The following is a 13,666-nucleotide window of genomic DNA, read 5'->3' on the forward strand; positions in this document are numbered from 1 at the left end:
CAGAGGACCCCATGGTTATGTGCTACCATCTCCTTTGCTATGAAATGGGTTCCTTGGTCTGGTGCAATATTATGTGGGCTGCCGCTTTGTTGGATCAAACACTCTGCAATAACGGTGGTAGCTAAGGCATTACTGGCAGGAAGGGCAATCCCATGCTTGAATATTTGTTGGTCTCATCCAAAACCACTTTTAGAGTAGAAGGGGTCCAGTGCGTTCAACTTCACACCAATGGCTGGTTGGTCATCTTAGGGATGATGCTGTATTGGGGACTCAGCATTCTTCTCTGTTGCTGTCAGGTTGGATATTTGACAGTAGACAGTAGGCAGTATCAGCCTTGGTGAACGGGAAATAATGGCGTTGGGCCTATATATAGCCTCAATCTCTGCCACCGTGGCTACTCTATTCATGTGTCCTCTGTGCCAGCGCTGGGGAGACCAATCACAAAGAGACTGGCTGAAGTTAAAGCAAGTCTGTGTTGGGAATCCTACTAGGAGGACTTACAGGACTCAGCATATAGTTGCACTCATGTCTATGATTTATTACCACAAAAAGATACAAAGTACAATCAACAAAGGGGAAACGCATATGGAATGAGGTCCAGGTATACATTTCTAAGAGGCCCCTCTCCAGCATCACACAGGACATGCGTAAGTCCCCCAGCGGTGAGTTTTGTCAACACGGGTGAAATATTCTCTACTAGAGAAGCTTATTAGCGACTCAGTGCCCACGGTTTCTATTGGAAGCAGTCACATGGGCACCCTCTGCCTAGCATGTACCAGAATTCCAGAGTCTTAGAAGGAAGGCAGGTGTTCAGCATAAACTATTGTTGTTTGCATGGTTCAGGCACAGTGAGCCACTTTTGCTGGTTAGGGCAGTGGGAACTCTACTGAGATCCATGTTCCCAAGATTCTACATATTTTGACCTCCTGACATTTTGCCTTCACTTTGACTTAAAGATGATGAACAAACGCATTGTCCCAAACTCTGACTATTGGGAACGTTCCCCATCACTTTTGTCTTTTAAGGCCACTCCTGAGTGGGGCTGCAGTGTAGCCATGGTCCATTTTCAGCTTCAGCAGTGTCCAACAGTTCTTGAAGTGTTGATACTCCTCTTTGTCAGTTTATGATTGCAAAATGGCCATAGATACTTTAGGGAATCACTGCAATGCTTGCTTGCTGTGGACGTGCAGGCCCTTCTTCCTTTAGCTTTAGCTCATAATCTCACATTTTTGGGATATGTCTATCCCTAGCTATTTTTAATTCCTATTGCTTCCTATTTGATACATGAATTATTTATGTGTTTCTAAATTTCCAAGCCTATTAGGTTTTTATAATTTTGCTTTTTAGTTATTGATTCTAACTTTATTGTTTTGTGGTTAGAGAATCTGGCCTAATGATACCAATTATTTGAAAATTGTTGAGCATGGTTTTATGTTCACCATTGTGGGTCACTTTTCATAAATATTACCTGTGAACCTGGAAAGAATGCTGGAGCAATGCTGCTGTTGGTTGCAGGATTCTAAATTTGTCTATTAGGTCGAGCCTGTTGTGTTAAAATCTGTATCTTTATTGATATTTTTTGTCTGTTTGCACTATCAATTAGACAAAGATACATTCGAATCTTCCACTGTGTTGATAGATTGCCTTTTTTCTCCTAAAGTTCTGACAGATTTTTCTTTTCCATATTAGGAGGTTATGTTTTTAGGTTCACACAAGTTCAGAATTGTTTCTTCCTGGTAAATTGAACTGTTTGTCATTTGTGACTCTATCTTTAGAGTCACCCCTATTCCCCTTATGTAACTATATCTGCTCCATTTTGGTTAGACTGGTATATGGACGCTTACATGTTTAGATACAAATTTTTCTTGTTTTTCTTCTTTGGGTTTCACTGGGTTTTTTGAGTCTGTGCAGTGGTTTCTTTCATCAGCTCTGGAAATTCTCTGCCATTCTCTTTTCAGGTTTCACCTCTGCGCCTTTATTCATCACTCTCTTCTTCTTAAATTCTAGTTAAACTTGTTAGAATATGTTCCTCAGTCTTCCATATCTCTTAACCTGCTTTTCATACTTTCTCTGTCTCTCTTTGGGTTACATTCTAGGGAATTTCTTCAGTTCTGTTTTCCAATTCACATATTTTCTTTTTAGCTATGGAATTCATACATTGCACTTATAATTTTAGTCAATGGATTTTTCTTTTTTATTTTTTTAAGTTTGTTTGTTTGTTTGTTTATTTATTTATTTATTTATGTATTTATTTATTTATTTATTTATTTCGGGAGAGAAAGAGTGAGCACGTGTACATGTGACCAGGGGAGGGATGGAGAAGGGGGAGAGTGAGAGAGAATATCCCAGACAGGCTCTGCATTATCATCGGGAGCCCAATGCCAGCCTCGATCTCACAAACTGTGAGATCATGACCTGAGCCAAAATCAAGTGTTGGGCACTTAACCCACTGAGCCACCCAGGTAGGTGCCCCTGGATTTTTCATTTCTAGAAGTTCCATTTTGATATTCTAAAAATCTGCTTGGTAATTTTTAAAACGTTTTGTTAAGAAACATTTAATAATTTTCTCAGTAATAGTTCAGTGAACACCCTTATACGTACCACCTGCATTCATTAGATGTTAACATTTTTCCATATTTGCTTTATTTATCTTTTATTTAGCCATTTCAGAATTGCCATTCACTCCTAAATACTTCAGCTTGTATCTCCTAAGGATACTGACATTGTCTTACTCAACCATAATATCAGATCACAACCTGGGTAAGATTTTACAGTCTCTTGCTCTTACCTATATTTTTAATACTTTACATTTTTTTCTTTAAACATTTATTTTCTGTTTTATTTCTGATCATTCTGTTAACTTCAGTCTTTGTGGGTCTTTTAAATGATACTTTCTGTGTTTTATGATTTGAGGCTGGAACAACTTATTTTTTGCAACTTTTTATTTTGGAATTATTGAGTCATACAGGTTCCTCCTGCAAGGCTTTGTTTGCTTTTGTCTGGTAGCTGGGGCCATTACCAGCCCAGGATGACTTTTTTTTTTTTAAGATTTTATTTTTTTAAGTAATCGCTACACCCAACATGGGACTCAAATTCACAACCCTGAAATCAAGAGTTGTATGCTCTACCAACTGAGTCAGCCAGGCACCCCCCCCCCCCCCGCCCCCAACTCCCCAGGATGACTTTAAATTCTTGGTTTGACTCTTTCTGGTCCACCTATCAGGTAATGTGAATTTGGCATGAAAATCTCATGTGAAGGTTGTGGTTATAAAGTCTCAGGAGAAAAAAATTTATTTTGGACATCAAGTTTTCCTTGTCAGGTGAGGGGACCTTAATTCTAATTTACTCTCACATCTGGGTTTTTGGAGTTCCAGCTTTATTATAGATTATGGATGGGGTGTCTTGTGTGTCCATCTGACGAAGAAAGCAGACACTTAATGTCACTTTGGCAAATACCATCAATATTGGCAAAAAATGTGTTCTGTTTTCTTCCCACGTTTCCCATGTCACTTAATTTTGGGGCCTTTGTGAATTCCTTGAATACTTGCTAGCCTATTGAATTAAGTAAAATTAATGTTTTTATATTTCATCAAAAAATTTTTTCAATGCTTATTTATTTTTATTTTTGAGAGAGAGAGAGAGACAGACAGATGGATGCGAGCAGGGGAGGGGCAGAGAGAGGGACACACAGAATCCAAAGCAGGCTCCAGGCTCTGAGCTGTCAGCCCAGAGCCTGACATGGGACTTGAACCCATGAACCATGAGATCATGACATGAGCCAAAGTCGAACACTGACCAACTGAGCTACCCAGGTGCTCCTCAAAATCTTTAGATGTTTTCTGTTAGACTGTTGGTCAGGGTACATATTTTGCCATGTGGCTAAAACAGAAGTTCTTCTGTAAAACAGAACATATTTTTTTAATGTGTTGTATTAAATTCTATGGAAAGAATATTATAGAAGGAAGAGCAAGATATAAAGAGACAATTTATGCATAAATATATCATCATTCTTGACTTCATGAAAATGTTGATTCAAAATAAAAGGCTTTTCCTCACCAAAAAAAGCTTTAAAAATATATTGGTTTTAAAGAGAATTAAAATAGTTAAAGATTGTGGTCTTTTGAATCCTGTCAGACCTGGGTTTCTTTTTTTTTTTTTTTTTTAATTTTTTTTTCAACGTTTATTTATTTATTTGGGACAGAGAGAGATAGAGCATGAACGGGGGAGGGGCAGAGAGAGAGGGAGACACAGAATCGGAAACAGGCTCCAGGCTCCGAGCCATCAGCCCAGAGCCTGACGCGGGGCTCGAACTCACGGACCACGAGATCGTGACCTGGCTGAAGTCGGATGCTTAACCGACTGCGCCACCCAGGCGCCCCCAGACCTGGGTTTCCATCTGAGTTCTCTCTCTAGCTGTGTGACTTTTGATGATTCCTCTAACTTCTTAGCATTTTTTAATCTGTATCATGCAGTGAGGGCAGTTTTGCAGATCAAAAGAGGTAATAGATGTAAAGGGCTCAACCTGGCACCTGACACATAGAGTAAATGTTAGCTGGTTTTAATTTTAGCCATTCTCTTTCCATAAGTGCTCAAGGTGTTAATATAGAGTGTTAAATGTGAAATATCTCACATTATACATGTAATAGTGTAAAACTGAATATGGGTATGTGGGAGACACAACCATAAAGGGAAAAGCAAGAAAGGCTCCACAGTATCAGAAAATGAAGAGGAGGGATGCCTGGGTGGCTCAGTCAGTCAGGCGTCTGACTCTTAGTTTCAGCTCAGGTCATGATCTCATGGTTCATGGGACCAGGCCCCATGTTGGGCTCTGTGCTGACAGCATGGAGCGTGCTTAAGATTCTCTCTCTTCCTCTCTCTCTCTCTCTCTCTCTCTCTCTCTCTCTCTCTCTCTCTGCCCCTCCCGCCCAGTAAATTAAAAAACTTAAAAAAAAAAAAAAAAGAAGATGAGGAAAGCAGTATGAAGTTTGGCAGGTGACCAAAGCTAAGAAGGCCCTCTGGCTCCCCTCAGCTTTCTAAAGACTTGGATGTAGTAAGTATATTCTCCACTTTAGCTTTTTCTTTTGTGTTCCTTTTTGTTAGTTCAGGAGCATATATATCCCTACCCCTTTGGGTCAAAGGGAATTCTGACTTCCTGTGGCCCAGGGGAACTGCCTAACACATTTTAGGATAAGGAAGCTTATGCCCTTATATAGGGACCTCAAGGATAGTTAGGGATTTTCATTCTCACCTGTTCAACAGGGAACCGTTTGGCATCCCTAGAGTTCTGGACATGCCTTATTAGAAAAGAGACATAGTTGCATTCTTCTGAATAGAAAAATTTACAATAAACAGGAATACAGAAATATATACCATGCAGCATCAGCATATATCAGATAATATGAAGCATTTAGACTTTTTTCCTCTTCCCCCTGGTAGGGCCTCAGTGTAATTCTTATATAACTTTTCATTAGGCTCCAATGTAGAGCGTCAGAAATAACAGGAAATTGTGTAGCCCACTCCCATCTAACCTTTTGCTCATATTTTTGCATGCCGAAAGACAAGAAAAGTGTGTCTTATTCATTGTCTTTATATATTTCTCTTGGTACTACTGTTGTCGCTTTAGTTTTTTAGTAAAGGAAATTGGCTTATTTGAAATGTTTGTCTTAATCCTCTATGGAAATATCAGTTTACGGGAAGGTTAAGGCAGCTCATTTGGGCCCCTCTCAGAGTCTCTGCTGCAATTGTCGGAAAGGAAACCCCAGGGAAACCCCCGAGCACAGGCTTCACAAGAGCAGTGGCTGCGCAGAAGACAACACTCTAGATGCTTTATCAGGTGCTGTCTGGAGAGCAGAAATAATGGTCTGAAGGTAAAAATGCTGATGTCTCCACTTTCCCAACTTAGCACAAACATCTTCTTTATCTTTGGTGGATTTTGGTGCCACAGAGGCTGCTCCAAGAAGCCTTAAATGCAAGTGTGATTGCTTTTACATCCTGGCTTTGAAAGCATGGTGTTTGGGGATTTCCTTGACTTGAATTCTTTCTTTCTTTCTTTCTTTCTTTCTTTCTTTCTTTCTTTCTTTTTCTTTCTTTCTTTCTTTCTTTCTTTCTTTCTTTCTTTTTATTTTTTTAAAGGGAGTAGATTCATAGCATCCACTGTCAGTGCCATTTCCCTTTCTGTGATGACTTGTTCACTGTTTACATGAAAGGTTTCAGGAAGTAAGAAATGTAAACATAAATAGATATATGAACAAATAAAAGCTATGCTGCCTTTGTCACATAGCGAAAAGGTGTGACTATAATGGGAACACAGTAGCTGTCTGATTAAAACTTTAGGATTTTTCCTGGAAACTTTGAAACATGTCTGATTTTTTCTTTTCCTTTTTCTTTTTTTATTTTTATTTTTTTTAACGTTTATTTATTTTTGAGACAGAGAGAGACAGAGCATGAACGGGGGAGGGTCAGAGAGAGGGAGACACAGAATCTGAAACAGGCTCCAGGCTCTGAGCTGTCAGCACAGAGCCTGACGTGGGGCTCGAACTCACGGACCGCGAAATCATGACCTGAGCCAAAGTCGGCCGCTTAACCGACTAAGCCACCCAGGCGCCCCTCTTTTCCTTTTTAAATAACGCTGTGAAAAGGGAGAAGTGGTACCCTAGAATGCCATGCTTACACTGGAACTTTGAATGTATCATCATCCTACTCACTGCAGGTGCTGGTATGAAACACTATCATTGCTGAGGCTTGCTTGCCTACTGACATGTCCGTCCTTTGGAAGCCCCAGAAAGTGATTTGTAAATTATTTGCTTCTTGTCGCCAGTTGTTTTTTTTTTTAAGTTGGTGTTTTTGTTTTTTGTTTTTTTGCCATCTTAACCATTTTGAAGTATATAGTCCAGTGGTGTTAAATGCATTCATAATGTCATAGAGTAGTCCACCCTTATCCACAGGACATATGTTCTAAGACACCCAGTGGATACCTAAAACTGTGGATACACCTTATGTGTACAGTTTTTTTCCTATACATACATACCTATGATAAAGTTTAATTTACAAATTAGGCACAGTAAGAGATTAACAATAATAAAATAGAACAACTGTAACTATACTGTAATAAAGTTTGTAAATATTCGTGCTGTTCTGATTTTGTAATAATCAGGGCAGGCTAAACATTCACTATATTAAGACCATGCATGTCCCCAGACCTAGTTCTTTGCCTAGGTCTGGTTTTCTCAGTTGTGGTGATAAACCAAGTATTACTGATATTATGCATCTTATGTGGGAAGTGTCTGTGACTCTAGGTATCTGATCATCCTTGAGAAATGACAGCACAGTTGGCGTAGTAACTTTTGAAAATAACCATTGCTAACTTGATGATTACCACTTGCTTAAAATGAATTGTAAAACTAAAAAAAAAAACAAGACTATGTGAATGTAGTCTCTCTTTTTCAAAGTACCTTATTGTACTGTACTCACACTTCTTGTGTTGTGAAGTGATAAATACCTACATGATGAGATGAAGTGAGGTATGTGATGTAGGAATTGTGATGTAGCCCGAAGCTATTATTGACCTGACAATATGTCCGAAGGAGGATTCATCTGCTTTTGGACCATGGTTGACCACAGGTAACTGCAACTGTAGAAAGCGAAACTGCAGATAAGAGAGGGACTACTGTATAATCATCACCTCCATCCATCTCCATAACTCTTTTCATCTTGTAAGACCGAAACTCTACATCCATTCAACAATAACTCCCCTTTCTTTCCCCCTTCACTCCAGCCCCTGGCGGGCACAATTCTACTTTCTGTCTCTGTGATTTTGACTACTCTAAGTATCTTGTATAAATGCAATCATACAGTACTTGTCCTTTTGTGACTGGTTTATTTCATTTAGCATAATCCTCAGGGTTCATCCATGTTGTAGCAGATATCAGAATTTCCTTCCTTTTCAAGGCTGAAAAATGTTCCATTGTATATATATACCACATTTTGCTTCTCCATTCATCTGTCCATGGACACTTAGGTTGTTTCCATGTTCTACCTATTGTGAATAATGCTGCAGTGAATATGAATGTACACATATCTCTTCCAAGACCCTGCTTTCAGCTCTTGTGGGTATATACCCAGAAGAGGAATTTCTGGGTCATTTGGTAATTCTATTTTTAATTTTTTGAGGAACCTGCAAACTTTTTTTATTTTTTTAAATTTTTTTTTTCAACGTTTATTTATTTTTGGGACAGAGAGAGACAGAGCATGAATGGGGGAGGGGCAGAGAGAGAGGGAGACACAGAATCGGAAACAGGCTCCAGGCTCTGAGCCATCAGCCCAGAGCCTGACGCGGGGCTCGAACTCCCAGACCGCGAGATCGTGACCTGGCTGAAGTCGGACGCTTAACCGACTGCGCCACCCAGGCGCCCCGGACCTGCAAACTGTTTTGCACAGAGGCTGTACCATTTTACTTTTCTACCAATAGTGCACAAGATTTCCAGTTTCTCCACATCCTCATCAACTTGCAGTTTTCTGTTTTATTTTTTTTAAGTTTATTTATTTTGAGAGAAAGAGAGTGAGCAAGCACGTGTGCACATGAGCTGGGTAGGAGCAGAGAGAGAGGGAGAGAGAATCCCAAGCAGGCTGTAGCATGGAGCTGTCAGCACAGAGCCCGACATGGGGCTCAGTCTCACAAACCAAAATCATGACCTGAGCCGAAACCAAGAGTCAGAGGTATAACTGCCCGAACCACCCAGCTGTGCCTGGGTTTTTTTTGATAGTAGCCATCCTCATGGGTGTGAGTTGGTATCTCATTATAGTTTTTATTTGCATTTCCCTTCTAATTAGTGATGTTGAGCATCTTTTCATGTGTTTATTGGCCATTTGTATATCTTCTTTTGAGAAATGCCTATTCTAGTCCCTAAAACACCCATAATTTTATTAAAAGTAAAACAAGCAGTTTTTTCAGTGTTTGGAGGCAGTTTTATTTTTATTTTTATTTTTTTTTTAATTTTTTTTTCAACTTTTTAAATTTATTTTTGGGACAGAGAGAGACAGAGCATGAACGGGGGAGGGGCAGAGAGAGAGGGAGACACAGAATAGGAAACAGGCTCCAGGCTCCGAGCCATCAGCCCGGAGCCTGACGCGGGGCTCGAACTCACGGACCGCGAGATCGTGACCTGGCTGATGTCGGACACTTAACCGATTGCGCCACCCAGGCGCCCCTGGAGGCAGTTTTAAATGACAGGTAAGAACTCAGGCTCAGCAGTTGGACAGCTCCAGGTTGGCATCACCACAGGTGATGGCATCACCACAGTTGGCACACCAGCTGTGTGACCTTGATTGATCAAGTTACTTCATTTCTCCAGGCTTCCGTTTCTTCTGCAAAATGGGGAGAATGGTTGAATCTGTCTCACTGAGGTTTTTTGGGATCACCTAAGCTAATATTATAGATGTCAAATATATGGGATAGTATTTGCACTATAGTACGTATTTAATAAATATTAGCTGCTCTGTTACTGGAATCATGAACAGTCTTAAAAAACACCTTTTATATGTTGATTCCCTTCCTATTCTGGTAGAAGTATAATTCATTGCATTCTTGAGAATTTTCACTTGTTTTTCCAGTTCATGCCTACTTACTGTCTCAGTCACTGTAGTAGTAGGTGAAACAATGTGGAATTGCAACTTTTGTAGGTTATAAACGATGACTGTCAGCAGTTTCATGTGATTCAACCTAATGCAATGGAAACTATTTGAATGTCTAATATATGCCAGAGTGCCTACTGTGCTATTTCATTCATTCTTCCCAGCTTCCCCTTAAAGTACATCTTATTTTCCCCATTTTGGGATGGGAAGACTGAGGCTTCTCAGAGATGAACAGACATGCCTGAGTTTACCCAACTAGTAAGTAGTGAAGCCAGGTTTCAAGCTAGATCTTGTTGAATCCAAAGCTCATTCATTTTCTTTTCTTCACAGTTTTTGTTTTAATCCCAGTATAGTTACCATGTAGTGTTATTGTAGTTTCAGGTGTACAGTGTAGGGGTCCGCCACTTGCATACAATGCCTGGTGCTCATCAAAGCGCACTCCTTAGTCCCCCATCACCTGTTTCACCCGCCCCTCACCCTCCTCCCCTCTGGCAAGCATCAGTTGTCTACAGTTAAGAGTCTGTTTCTTGGGGCACCTCGGTGGCTCAGTCAGTTGAGTGTCCGACTCTTGATTTCAGCTCGGGTCACGATCACAGGGTTGTGGGATCAAGCCCTGCATCAGGCTCCTCCTGTGCTCGCTTGCTCTCTCTCTCTCTCTCTCTCTCTCTCTCTCTCTCTCTCAAAAACAAACGAAAACAAACAAGCATCTGTTTCTTGGTTTGTCCCTCTCGGTCTCCTTTTTTCCCTGTGCTCATTTATTTCTTAAATTCCACATGTGAGTGAAATCATATGGTATTTGTCTGTCTCTGACTTATTTCACTTAGCATTATACTTTCTAGCTCCATCTATGTTATTGCAAATGGCAAGATTTCATTCCTTTTTATGGCTGAATAATATTCCTGTGTGTGTGTGTGTGTGTGTGTGTGTGTACATACCGCATCTCCCGTATCGATTCATCATTTAATGGACATTTGGACTGCTTCCATATCTTCGCTATTGCAGATAGTGCTGCTATAAACATAGGGTTGCATGTATCCCTTTGAATTAGTGTTTTTGTATTCTTTGAGTAAATATCCAGCAATGCAATTGCTGGATTGTAGGGTAATTCTATTTTTAACTTTTTGAGGAACCTCCGTATTTTTTTCCCAGAGTGGCTGCAGCAGTTTGCTTTCTCAACAGTGTACGAGAGTTCCTTTTTCTCCACATCCTTGGAAATCTCGGTTTTTTTCCTTCCAATTTCTATAACCTGAATAGTTTCAGAAACACTCCTCCCTTATCTCTGTGGCCGAAGAAGATGAAAGTTAGAGAAACTACATTATTTCTTCTTAGGTGCTGGTGATTTGGGTTTTCTTCAATACAGTGAGCATATGTGGTAGTTCTGTGTTCATGTACATTTTGTGCTTTTGTCCCTCTTTTTCATATTTGGGACATAGCATGTGCAGTATGGGCTGCAGTCACCTTGGCTCTTTCAAAAAGGTGCTGTAGGGTGAAAATAAGTAATTCAGGCTCTGCCCTCAACCCATTTCTCATGGCCACCATCAGGTTCATCCTTTTGTGATCATCTGCTCTGTGCAAGGAGTGTGCTAGGTGCTTTACCCACAGAATCTCCCTGTCCTTATAGGTATATAGAGTAAGGGCTAAAATCTTGTACAGGATGGAAGGAAATAGGCTAAACTGGATTATATGATGTAGCCAAGAGCATAAGACCCTTTAGTCTGTCTTGGTTCAGGGGCCAAGTCTTTTTTTACTATATCCCATTTCCTCCCATTCTTAGAAATGGCCTCCTAGGGGCGCCTGGGTGGCGCAGTCGGTTAAGCGTCCGACTTCAGCCAGGTCACGATCTCGCGGCCCGTGAGTTCGAGCCCCGCGTCAGGCTCTGGGCTGATGGCTCAGAGCCTGGAGCCTGTTTCCTATTCTGTGTCTCCCTCTCTCTCTGACCCTCCCCCGTTCATGCTCTGTCTCTCTCTGTCCCAAAAATAAATAAATGTTGAAAAAAAAAAATTAAAAAAAAAAAAAAAAAAAAGAAATGGCCTCCTAGACGGGAAATCAGCCTCTCTACAGAATACTCTGTAGCACACTTGGGTGTGTTATCCCCACTGAATTTTCTCAGTCCCTTTCCCCCTCCTCTCCCCATTTTCTTTTTCTTCTTCCTTTGCTCCCTCTGTCCCTTTCTTCCTCCCTTTCTCCCACCCACTCTCTCTCTCTTCTTCTCTCCCTCCCTTCCTCCTTTCCTTCCATTTTTCCTTCCTTCCTCTAAACACACCTAATGAAGTTGAAATACCAAGATTAAGAAACTACTTAATGTATTTCCTGAAGAAAATTGGATTCTTGAGATATTCCCATTTGATTTTTTTCCTTGGCACTAAAAATTGTCTCTAATTTTAATTTGCTTTCAGAGAAATTACCATCTTTTAAAATATGCTACTAAAACAAGTTAGATTAAATTCTATCAGTTTTTAAAAGAGTGACCTTCTCAGTCTTTTAAATAATAAAATTTGGAAGTAATTGCTTGATATCTGAGTTCAGGAGAATGACATAACATGTTTTGAGTTCTAAGGACAGCCTGTTTGACCTCGCACCCTATTTATTCCTAAAGTAGATCGCCGGAACCAACTTTCTTCCTCAGTCCAGCAAAAGTGTTGGTGAAAACTCTTCTGTTTGCAGCTGGAGGTGGCGCTTTTTTTCCTTTGTTGTTCCATTGTTTCCTTTAGGGTGAGGGAGAATAATTAAGGGGAACATCTTTTCTGAGCAGCTGGAATCAAATTCCAGCTGACTGCAGCACCTGCAACAATGGCACCTCTGCCTCTGGGTGGCAGGGTGGGATGCCAGCCGTGGAGCCCGCGACAGTGGGCTCCCAAGTACCGAGACGCGGCCGCACCGCACCGCTCCAGCCCTTCTGTGAGCTTCAGATGGCAGCAGTACCAGTGACTGCGAAGTGTCTGTTTTAGACTAATTAGAGGGATGATTTGTGAAACAGTGGCTATTTATTTAATTAATCACCAGCACAAAGCCATAAAGCCCATATTTTAAAAATCCCTGTTAGTTTGCCATGTGGTTAATAGATTGGGGCACATTAAAAAGTGACATGGTGATGTATTAAAAATGTTCCACCTAAGGTTCCTTCAGAAAGGAATGGAAGCTGTCTGCTTTCAGATGCTGAAGTGGAAACTGCCAGCATTTGACCTGTCAGAGGTTTTAATGTTTGTAAAAGGCATTTATCTTTTGAATAGTGTCTTCCTTAGGGCATCTCCTCTTGGAATATTTCAAAATACAAAAATGTGCGTAGAATAATTTACAAAATTATAATTAAAGGGAATTTTGTTAGTTTTCTTAACAACGAGGTACTACTGTGTTTTTCCCATTAGATGACACTGTGTTTACTCAGCATAGCAGTGTTTGTTCTATGGTATTCTTTTCCATTTTGGGGAAAGGGAGTCACTTAATTAACTAAGTAATAAATGCAATAGTGTTTGTTGCAGCTGTCAGAATTGCATTTTGTTCTGCCCTTGTATTTTTTTATCTGATGGGTACTGGATAATTGCTATACTTGCTCAGTCTCAGCTCAGATGAATTGTCATTTTTGGATAAAGATAGAATTGACTTATTCAAGAGATGACACTGGCATTAAGAATGAGTAGAAGTGACTTATATTGTAACAAATGCTAGTGGTTTTTACACACACAAACTTCTAGGTGATTTTCAGTATACATAAATGTGTCTGTGCAAGGCATCCTGCATTTTAATAGTATTTGAAGCTAAACTTGGTATGCCTGTGATTCACTCTTATTTAAATATTCTGGATGGTCAATGTTCCTCGTAAGCAGTACCCCCAAATTTTAAGATTGTGTGTGAGAATGTGTTGCTCAGGTGGATGCTTGTATGGAAACTGTCCAGCTCTTAGGATTGTGTTTCTCTGCTGTGTTGTATAATTACCTGCTCTGTTAGAAAGGGAGCTGGAATAAAACATGAGGATGTTAATGCAGCCTGGAGCTGATGTGGTGGTGATGATTACAATGCAGATAAAGCATTTCTCATA

The 13,666-nt window shown here is 40.3% G+C and overlaps 1 protein-coding gene and 1 non-coding gene across 7 annotated transcripts in view; both read left to right on the forward strand.

Moving 5' to 3' along the window:
• MAPKAP1 (MAPK associated protein 1) overlaps nt 1-13,666 on the forward strand; it is a 246,146-nt gene that overhangs the window by 79,554 nt on the left and 152,926 nt on the right. The window lies entirely within an intron of this gene.
• LOC125151043 (small nucleolar RNA SNORA72) lies at nt 7,115-7,244 on the forward strand. Its single transcript, XR_007146602.1, has one exon. It is a non-coding gene; the product is annotated as a small nucleolar RNA SNORA72 (small nucleolar RNA).

This window comes from Prionailurus viverrinus, chromosome D4 (genome assembly GCF_022837055.1).
Source record: "Prionailurus viverrinus isolate Anna chromosome D4, UM_Priviv_1.0, whole genome shotgun sequence".
In the NCBI taxonomy this organism is placed as follows: domain Eukaryota; kingdom Metazoa; phylum Chordata; class Mammalia; order Carnivora; family Felidae; genus Prionailurus; species Prionailurus viverrinus.